The sequence below is a fragment of the Chinchilla lanigera genome, unplaced genomic scaffold (genome assembly GCF_000276665.1).
Source record: "Chinchilla lanigera isolate Chin_1 unplaced genomic scaffold, ChiLan1.0 scaffold00057, whole genome shotgun sequence".
Classification (NCBI taxonomy): domain Eukaryota; kingdom Metazoa; phylum Chordata; class Mammalia; order Rodentia; family Chinchillidae; genus Chinchilla; species Chinchilla lanigera.
Genome location: NW_004955458.1, coordinates 14,914,615 through 14,923,511, shown reverse-complemented (window position 1 = coordinate 14,923,511; position 8,897 = coordinate 14,914,615). Strand labels below are relative to the sequence as shown.

The following is an 8,897-nucleotide window of genomic DNA, read 5'->3' as shown; positions in this document are numbered from 1 at the left end:
GGTTCCTTCCCAGGGTACTCACTCTCTCACTGGGGTTCCTTCCCAGGGTACTCACTCTCTCACTGGGGTTTTGTAGCACTTGATGCACATCCCCAGGGCAGCCTTTGCCACAGCAGCCACATACAGGGGCCATCTAGTCCTCCCTTGGGACATTACGGGCCTGTGTCAGTGTCTGGCACAGAGCAGGTGCTTGAGGATCACTTATTGAAATTTTACTTTGAATCTTACCTTTCGTCTTTTCCTTAACACCCTCTGCAGAAGATGATGATGAATACTGAAGATTCTAAGCAGATGATAAGAGAGAGGTTATGGGGTTAATAACATCCCTCAGTTACTGCAGGCTGATCAGGTCCGCAACCTCCCGCAGGAGTGTATGAGGAAGGCTGAATAGAAAGAGGTGAATGGAGTGATTTCAGGGCTCCAGGAGGATCAGAGCCTTCTCACAGAATTCGAGATTCTCTTGGGGCTAAGACCAAGACCTTCTCTGGGTGGCCTGTATTTATTTGGTTATCAGAAGAAGGGAGGGGAGTACTCAAGAAGGGCAGAACCACTCAAGGACTTCTCCAAGTAAGGTGTCAAGTTAACCCACCCAGGAGTGAGATGCCTGAGACTATAGTCTTTATCCAGTTAAAATCAGATCCAGGTGTCCTTAGCTGTGATCTTGTTTTATCCTTTGAGACTTCCTGGCTTCATCCACCACTACAGGTTTTAGTAGGGATTAGTGACTCACAGAGGTTCACTTACTATGAGTCTGCCATTTCCAGACAAGGAGCCTAAGCCTTGGACAGACTCACAAGTGAACATGAAAATCCCATTGCTTAATTTAAGTCCTGCTAAGGTCTGCTTCATAGTGGTCTCCAGCAGGAGGTAAATACAGAAACAAGGAAAATCCATAAACTGGGTAATTGTTTCTTGAGTAACTATTAACCTAAACAGTCGTTGCAGTATTTTAAAATCCTTTCCTTCCTTTTGCAGTGAAGGGAAAGCTGCTTTTATTGTGAAGGAGCTTTGTCCTGAGGATAAGAAGGACTCCTGTCATCTATACTGTAGAGAACCGGTGTCCGGATGTGCTCTGTGAAATCTCCAGGAGTTCGTAAAGGAAGCAACGAGCACCAATCCCAGGCAAACACAGGACCCGAAGAAAGATGTTTTCTCATCTGACCATTTAACACTGATGCTCTTGCACGCTGTCTCTAAACCTCCAGGTAGGGGATAGAAACTAATGGGTAGCATGCTCTGCAGACGCTCATGAACGAAGCTAAACTACAAGATGCGGAAGGGATAGACCCGTGAGTGAAGTATATTTTTGCTGGAGGTGGATAGGGTTAATGACAGGACACCAGTAGAACCACCAAATTATTAATCATTTTACTCCTAATGACAGAAGGGGTGAAGGGAATGATAATTGTATGGTAATAACAGTCATATGGTAAGCTTTGGTAAGCTTTCATCTGATCTCCTCAAGTGGAAGACCTGGAAAGTGCGAACCAGTTCTGTCTCTGATCCTTCCTGGCAGGGAGATTTGAAATAAGTCATAACATTTTTTCTGAGCTGTTTTCCTGGTGACACCTGCGTCACAAGGTTAAAGGGAGTGCGGTATGTGAAGGGACTTTGGAGACTGAGGTGATATCTACAAGTTAGGACCATTACCAGGGTGGTGGAGAGAGAGGGAGGGAGGAAGAGCGTGGAGAACTATGGGTGAGTCACCCTTAGGCCTCCTCTAACTGAAATCCGTGTTTATCCTATGAAAGCAAGGTTAATAATATCACCCAATAAGGCCCGAGTGCTCAGAAGTTAGCCTGGGACAGGTTGGGTCTGCCGGAGGGTTGATCGGGACGGCACTGCTTTTAGCCTGTGGCTGGCTGGCAGTTTGTGCTCTGTGATTACCTGCTTTGGAAAGAGTCTAAATTGGAAAGCTGTTTCCTCCATTTAAACCATTTCTGCAGAATCCCATGGCGTTGATTATAGTTCTTACACTCTGCAACTGGCTGTATTATTCTTGACTCATCTCCAGACTCGTAAATATCTCCCCGAAAACAGAGACTTTAAAAGTTCTGTCTTTTAACCTTGTGCCTTCACGTGTCTTGGGTAATAGCCAAGACGTATAGCATCTTGCCTGCCCTGTCCCTAAACCTGTCCAGAAGCAAAAGCCTTGATAAATTCCCTTTAGCTCTTTCATAAAAGAGGCAGGCAAGTATAGGACAGTTTCTCTGTGTGACCTTGGGTGTTCTCTACAACTTCAGAAAGGGAGGTAATAATAACTACTCTGGAGGCTGCCGGGAGCCTGAGCAAAATATAAGGAAGAGGACCTGGTGTGTGGCAACTGTCCAACTGACATAACTGCTGTTATTATTTTTACTACGAATAACATAAAAAGTACTCTTTACAGAATAGCACTTGAAATAAGTCCTAGAAGAAATCAATCTATACTTAATAGTCAAGAGGCCATCTATGATTATTTTCTAAAGGCTGATTTATGAGAAAATCTCTACCCTAGAGAGAGAGAGAGAGAGAGAGAAATGTTAGCATACAAAAATCTAAATAACAATACAATAGATGGAAAACTATTAAACAATATAGCTCAAGATGCACAGCATGTACCTACAGTTGTTTATTATTATTATTGTTATTATTTAGTTGAGCAGATGCTTGGGGTGTCTGTCTGTAATGCACTGAAAACAGCCTGAACTCATACCGCGCGATGACCGTGGTGTAGGACAGGAAGGCTGCCTCTGATGCTGTGGAGCACCCTATGTGCCAGCGGGTCGTTAGGCCAGCAGACTGCAAATCTGTAGTCAGGAGCTTTTGGAGTGGTCAGATACGCGCTAGCGCCGTCACTCACCGGGGCTGGGGACCTATGCTCGGAGTTTCACGTCTCCTTTAAGACCTTGAGCCTCGTTTAAATGGTGATGTCCTTGCGCCATCCATCGCTGACACAGTTTGTATGGGTGAGCTTGGCCCAGGTTTGCAGGCTCATGGGGAAGCTGGGGAAACGCTCAGCCACTCTGTAAGGAAGGAGAGGGGACGGGTGGAGCTGGGGCTCTCGGGGGCAGTCGCTCTGCTGGGGCTGGGGTCACCTTGCGTCCCGAGTGCGGTTCTCTGCTCCATGCCCCTCTTGCGCGTGCGGCAGTGACTGTACTCACGGAGGCGGAGCGTGCGTTCTCTCTGCTGAGCTCCTCGACGGCGGGGACGCGTTCTGAGAACGGATCTCATCATGGTGTGAGCAGCAGCTCAGCGCCCCAGAGCGCAGGGAACGGACAGCGCGAGGTGAAGGCAGGAGAGAAAACGATGGCGTCGACAGACCCAGGAAACACGGGCTGTCTGCGGCTGCCGCTGGCTAACACAGCGTGCTGTTTTATGCTTGACTTTTTTAGAGTTAGTAATAAACTTTAAAATTATGATAAAAGTATAATATAGTAAGTACACAAACTAGCATCATAATCTATTATCCTTACCAAATGTCAGGTGGGGATGGGGGTGTAAATGAACATGTTTTTTGAGATAAGGTCTCATGATGTAGTTCAGGCTGGCTTTGAACTCACCATTTAGCCCAGGCTGCCTGCGAACTCATAGCGATTCTCCTGCCTCAGCCTCCAGCGTGCTGGGCTTATATGCCTGAGCCATGTATGTACTGTACTTTTACGTGCCTGGTGGTGCAGTAGGTTTGTCTCCACAAGCGTCAACGCCAGCACGTGGGTAACGTGTTACATCATGAAGGTTACGATGTCACAAGCTGATGGGAATCTTTCAGCTCACGTGTCACTCTCCGTGGCCTCTGTGATGGACGTGGTCAGTCGTCCACAGGAACTGCTGTGGCGCGTGCCTGAGTTTGCTTGGGAAACCAGGAAGGACAGGAGTTAATCAAGAGCAGGAGGCCTTGCCAGTGTGGAGAGCGAACATCCCGCCTGTTTGGAAGGCCTTGCCTCTTCATATAAATAGTCTCTGGGGCCTTAAAAACATTGAATACAACAAACAAAAGTGTAATGAGCATTTTAAAGCCTAAGCGGATAATATAGTTCCTCTGGCAGGAGAATTATTGTGTAACGTTAAATCATTTTTTTCATAAAGATACATTCCTTTTTAAACGGAGCAGGAACGAAGACTGAACTGGAAAAAAAGTTATTTGAATAGTATTTGAACATGAAGTTTCACGGGCAGTGTGTGGTTTATGGAGCTACAGATGAGGATCTGAAAACAAAAAGTAGGTTTATTGTCAGTTTTCATTAATCACAGAATTTCTTTTGCATATCACCTCTTGTGTGTGTCAGTTCCCACCGGCAGGAGGGGCAGGACCCTGTCTGCTCCACGCTGTGCCCACCGCCCAGCAGTCGCCGGCATGTGGCTGCGGTACGGCGACTTTGCAGCCCGGTCTTACCCGCTGCTCCTCACCCTTTCCCTAAATTGCCTTTATTAGAAGAACTAAAATAAAGGTATGTGAAGCTTGTTTAAAATTAAAACTCAGCGTAGACTGGTACAACCACTAAGGAAATCAGTGTGGAGAGTCCTCAAAAAACTAGGTTTAGAGGTGCCATTCAACCCAGCTACTCTCCTTCTGGGTATTTTTCCAGAAAAAAATGAAAACATCATACTGCAGCGGTATATGTGCACCCATGTTCATAGCAGCACAATTTGTCATAGTTAAATCTTGGAAGCAACCCAAATGTCCATCAACTGAGGAATGGATAAAAAAAGATGTGGTATTTTTATTCAATAGAGTATTACTCAGCTATAAAAACAGATAAACTCGAGGCTTTTGTAGGTAAATGGATGCAACTAGAGACCATACTCATAAGTGAAATAAATCAGACCCACATTTGTAAACATTGCATTGTCTCCCTAGTGTAAGAAACTGAAAGGGTAAATAAAATCTGAAAGGTACAATAGATACTGTGAAAGGGAAAGAAACTGCTCAAACAGGAGGAACAACTGGGATGAGGGAAAGGAGAAAAGAAAGAAGGAAGGGAAAAAATGTATATGTGTATACATAGGATAGCTAGGACAGTTGCACTGCTGATTTCTACTGGCCTTGAAAGGAACAGTTAATGTTTAAATTTTTTTCTTCTTTTTAATTTTTTTTACTGATTTTTCAGGCTTATTTCTGGTAATCTGCACAACTAATTTGAAGACAACAATATGCAATATAACAGCCATTATTGAATTCCTATCATCTTGCTTAGTGAAATTCTGTATCATTTCTAATTTTTTAAATTTTTTATTCTCTTTAAAAAAAATAAAAACTCAATCCAGATATGAAATCATATATGATAATCATGAAGATCTTCTCTGCTAGATACAGGTTAGTGTAGTTCTATGTTTTCAACGTCTGCCATTTTAAAATAGATGATTCAACCTTATCAGATTATTTTTAAATGGCATCAATCAATTAGCACCTTCGAACCGAGTCTGGAAGCAAAATATAATTTTTCTGAGGCTCTATTGGTAAAGCTCTTAACCCTTCATATTCCCCAGAAGAGCCTGAAGCTTTCTGGGCTCTCACTAGCTCCCCGCCATCGATGATTTAATTAGAGTGTGCATTATTCGAGGCTGCCCTTTCCAACGCTGCTGGACGCAGGCAGAGGTAGGAGTCTGAACCAGAACGGACTGAAGCTCCCTGCCCCCACCCTGAGGAGTTAAATCTGCAAGTCCTGTTGTTTAGTGGCAGTGAGTCAGACTCCTGTGCTGACTGCTAAAGACCTGCTTTTATACAGAAGTCCCTGCCGGGCCTTTACATATTGAAATGAATCATTGTCGCCTCTGTCAGCTTTGCTCTTCATTTGCTTGATGTATTTCATCCTCATTTGGAGGCAGTGAGAATCACCAACCTATTGTATTTATTATCATATTTACACTTTGGGTTTTCTGCAAACCAAACCCACAAAAGGCAATTAGCCTCTTGCATTGCCAGGGTGTTTGGTTCCATGGCACCTCTTACAGTTTAATAAGACAAAGTATTTTCTTTCTTCTTCTTCTTCTTTTTAAGTCTCTAGTTTAGGGTGCCTAACTTATTTTGGTTTGCTGGGGACTTTCCTGGTTTTGCAGGTGAAAAGTCCCACATCCCTGGGACCCTTTCAGGCCGGAGTAAACTAAGACAGTTAGATACCTTATCCCTACTTGTGTAGTCATCGAGAGACTTATCAGGACTTCTGAAAACCAGCACATGCAATTGATCTGGAGTTTAGCATTTCACTTTAAAGGCTAATAAATCTCCACCGTGGCAAAGAAACAAAAGTCAATAGGCAGTAAAAGTGTACATGTTTTAAGGAATTGCCTTGTGCAGAGTTCTTTGAAGTTCTACTTTTTGGAACCAGTCTGGGATTTAGACATTTGTGCCTTGTTCCTTTTTGGTCCAGGGAACTCAAGGTCAAGTTATTCAGAAGCATTTGAAGTTGTTTGGAGAACTGTGAAGAATTTCACCAGACTAAACACATTACACGTTTCAAGATTGATTCCAAAAGGGCTGCTGATGGTAGCGTCTGTATCAAAGGTACTGGTGAACCCTTTGATAGAATAAATCACTGCTTCAGAGCAGCCTTATAGATGAGAACCAGCTTTCCCCTCCAGACAGACTGGATTGATCTGTGTGTTGAAAAATGCCCTGCCATTCCTCTTGCTGTGCTGGAGACAAGTACATGGAGGGAATAAAGTCTAGAAGTTATGTTTGCCAGGACTGAGGCTAACTGTGTGATAGGTTGAGCACTCCACTTCTCTATCATACGTGTTAATGCCTTAAAAATTGTTAAAGCACCCTTAGAGTGTTGTAGACTGCTTTCCCAAACCCTTTCTGGTGATGGTGTCCTGCCTGCTATATGATAGTCAGTGAAATGTGTCCACAGAAGCGATGCAGGAGAGCCTCAAGAAAACAGTTTGTTATCCTCAGAGATCCTAGAAACAGTGTTTGAGGAGAGCATATCATGCAGCACCACACTGGAAAGCACCAGAGTTGTTTAAGGGGCAGAAGGGACCAGGAGCAAGGGGAAAATATCCGCCAGTCTTCATGTGGTTTCCTGGGAAAGGCAAGGTAGGGCAGGCTAAGCCGCTCAGGAAAGGCTAGTTTGAATAACTCCAGCAGGCTTTGGGTTGTACCTGTGGTTGCCCTGTCTGACATGACGAGGGTCCAGGAATATTGCCTCCTTGCTCTGGGGTACATAGAGGGGGTCCTGGGCTGGGCTGGTTCATCTGCATATCAGTGTCCTGCTTCCTGAGTCCTTTGCTAGCTCTAAGAATTGACTAGTTCCATCATGGTTTCTAAGATGTCAAAAACATAACATCTAGAAAACAAAAAGCATAGATAAAATGATTGATCTTTACCTAATTCCTGGCAGATAGAGAGGATTTGGAATCAGAGTTCTGTCCACTACTAAAATGTAACGAAGTTTCTTGACTTCTTTGCAAAACAGTTTATCCTCTATAAAATTGGGAGAACAATCTTGATGTTCGCCGTGAGGACCACTAGGAATACATGGGTGAAAAAATCTCCGTAGGCACCAAAATTATGCTAAAGTGGAAAAAAAAAATCTCAGTACTTTGGTGATGCCTGGGTTATATTTGTGTACTCACAGGTCAAGTATAGTCTGAAAATGCTAGTGATCTGATAAGTGTTAGAATGAATTTGGAGTCAGGGAGAATGGAATCTACTCTGAGTTCTATGTTTTCTGCTCTTGGGTTCTAGTCTTGACAGAACTAAAGTGTGGGAATTGTGTTGAATGATTCCAAAGTTTTTACACTTCTAAAATTCCATAAGTCTGTGAAGTCTGCACCATGCTATTCTGAACTATGTTTGCTTTCTAGAGCACCTATTGGGCCATGTATCCCCTTATACTCCACAGAAGCTTCCATCCCACATCTTTGACTTCTGCTTCATGAAGAGTTTCCCTTGCAGCCTTATACACCTTTGCTGTGACCTCAGGCGGCCTCTCCCCAGTCCCCAGCCACAGCTGTTTGAGTTTGGGTGGAAATCTGTCATGGGATGGTAGTTAGAATACAGTAATGGATGATGTTGGACCTGGAAGGTCACCACATTTGTGTTTGGAGACTGAGGGTACCATTTCGTGGAAGCCTTGATGGGTCATATGAAAGCAGAGTTAAGCAAGGCAGTCTGGGAGTAGATTTCCTGAAAGAAGAGGGAGGGGAGGCAAGAAGGGATCAACAGATATGCAAACGCTAGAGAAGCAAGGAAGGAGATAACGTGGTAATAGAGAAATAAATTTTTTTGGTCATTCTCTCTTCTGGTTACCTTCAGGCATGGTTGTTTTTTGTACAGGTCAGTTCTGTGTTTCCTTTTACCTATGTAAATTGGAGTGACTTATACATTCTTTCCTTTGAGCCTTAGCGTAAAACTCATGGTAACATAAACTGGGAATTGGTAAGGATTTTGTCTTGTTCCTTCTTGAAGCTTTTGCCTCTGCATTGTATCTACCAAGTGGATGTTTAAGGAATTTATACTGAAATGACATACAAATCATGTAATTGCATGTGAATTGTGTCATCAATGGCATTTATACAAAAAAGGTTAATTATAATGCATTATATGTTTCAAGGAATGTTTGCTTGGGACCTCTCAATTGGTCCACAAGTAATTTTGAGAGCTGCTTCTCTGTGTCTCTGGGACCCACATAAGATTTAGCTCATCATAGGCTTTACTTTAAAACATTCCTGAACTGGACAGCCTAGGGTTGTTTTATATACTGTGGAGATATAAAAAGCAATATAATTTATAGTTGCTGTATATAACCAGTTTGCAGTATGGTTGGGAAGCTGCATGAGAAAGACAAAGAAGAGGAGGAGAATAAGAAGGAGAAGAAGAAGGAGGAGAAGGAAGAGGAAGAAGAAGGAGGAGGAGAAGGAGGAGAAGAAGAAAGAAGAAGAAGAAGAAGAAGAAGAAGAAGAAGAAGAAGAAG

General features: G+C 43.4%; 1 long non-coding RNA gene across 4 annotated transcripts in view; it reads left to right on the top strand.

Annotated features, from left to right (window-relative positions):
- The window catches only part of LOC102004900, an 89,074-nt gene that overhangs the window by 53,878 nt on the left and 26,299 nt on the right, over window positions 1-8,897 (top strand). For all 4 annotated transcript variants that reach the window (XR_001236481.1, XR_001236480.1, XR_263000.2 and 1 more), the window contains exon 2: window positions 976-1,205. This is a non-coding gene — a long non-coding RNA (uncharacterized LOC102004900). The remainder of the gene's footprint in view (window positions 1-975; window positions 1,206-8,897) is intronic.